Raw genomic sequence first — 1,531 nt, forward strand, 5'->3', positions numbered from 1 at the left:
GCGCAATGCATGGGCAGCTCAGGCGGCGACAGTGCGGGGCCCACGCACGCACGCCCCGCGACGGGGTGATTTTGAACGAAAAACAGCCCGCGGGGAGCTGCGAGAGTCGGGGACCCTAAGGGTTGGGGACAAACTGCAGGGCTTTTACAAATGGTGAACTTTAGCACCGAGCAAGAGGCCTTTAAAATGCACCAGCCAGCGCCGCTTTTCATATTAATCCGACCTGGCGGGCGCTGTATTATTTATGACCGTTTCAGCGCAGGAGAGAAGCCTGCCTAGTCCTGACAGAGAACCACGTTCGCTAAAGGCCCAGTCTTATGTGCATGCAATCCTGAGAGAGTTGATAGCAATGCATTGTTCAAAAACGGAGTTTAACCGAGACCTAAAACTTGGTTAACCTCCATTTCCTCTGAAAAGATACTTTCCCAGCACCACCGCGGCATCCCCCAGTTCCCAGACTCGGAAAGCAGACGACAGGATGGTAATAACCTGAGATCTGGGACAGGAGTGGAACTTGCCAGATCTGTACGAATTCAGAGTTTAATTTATTCATTACATTTGTCTGTAAATAATCTTCCCTATAGCGTTTGCTTCTGACTCACCGACCCCTCTACAAATGTAGCAACAAATATGGCAAATATATTTGCAGAGTTATATTAGAATTTTTCAAATTTAGAGATTCAAATTCAGTTACTTTGGTTCAAATTAGAGGTATTTCAAGTGTGATGTGCAGTATTTTTTATAAATCTTTTAGTGAATGTGTGGGGGGACTTTAAGTGGAATATTACTTTTAAAAATCACGTCTGCTGGCTCAAATTTAAGGCAAATTTCTGCTACATCTCTACACTTACTCATTTTTTGAGCAATTTTCAGCTTCACTGAGAAATCTTACCTAACTGGCTGTTGTGGAAGTCGAATCAGTGTTTTGATTCCCAGTTTCTTCTTGTACAGCTCTCCACCAAGAAATGCATAGTTACGAAGACTTTCCTGCTGCCTACAACTCTCCCTTACCGCCGTGGAATTGAGAGGAGAGGCTCACGTGTGGACGAGTTGTATTTTTCCACCAGATTGGAAGGTACAGTGGACTCACTGAGCTGAGATCATTATTTGGACTTTTCAGAGAGCTGTTTGAAACAGCCAGCAGAAACCCAGAGCCACTTTGAAAAAACTGCTTATTCTCAGAGCCCCAAGATTAAAAGCAGTCATGTAGGAAAAGATGCATCTTGGCCAGGACCGAAGAGCTTCCGAGTCCGACTCTGGGCTATTGACAAGCTGTCCCTTTGGCACCCGGTCACTCTGTCTTCATGGTATTGGTTTTCTCAGCCATAAAAGGCAATTAGCATGAGGTCACCGAAAGAATTAAAAGTATGTGGACTGCAGGGATAAAGAGCAGAGAAATAGGGTAATAGAGTTGTTGCTTCTCAGGACCACTCTTCAGGGTGCGGAGTCTCTTTTTGCGTCTACTTCATCACCCAGGTTACCTCTCTCCACTCTTCAGAAGTTTTTTTTTTTTTTTTTTTTTTTTTTTTTT

Source organism: Fukomys damarensis, unplaced genomic scaffold (genome assembly GCF_012274545.1).
Source record: "Fukomys damarensis isolate Sample0158 unplaced genomic scaffold, DMR_v1.0_HiC HiC_scaffold_16, whole genome shotgun sequence".
Lineage (NCBI taxonomy): Eukaryota > Metazoa > Chordata > Mammalia > Rodentia > Bathyergidae > Fukomys > Fukomys damarensis.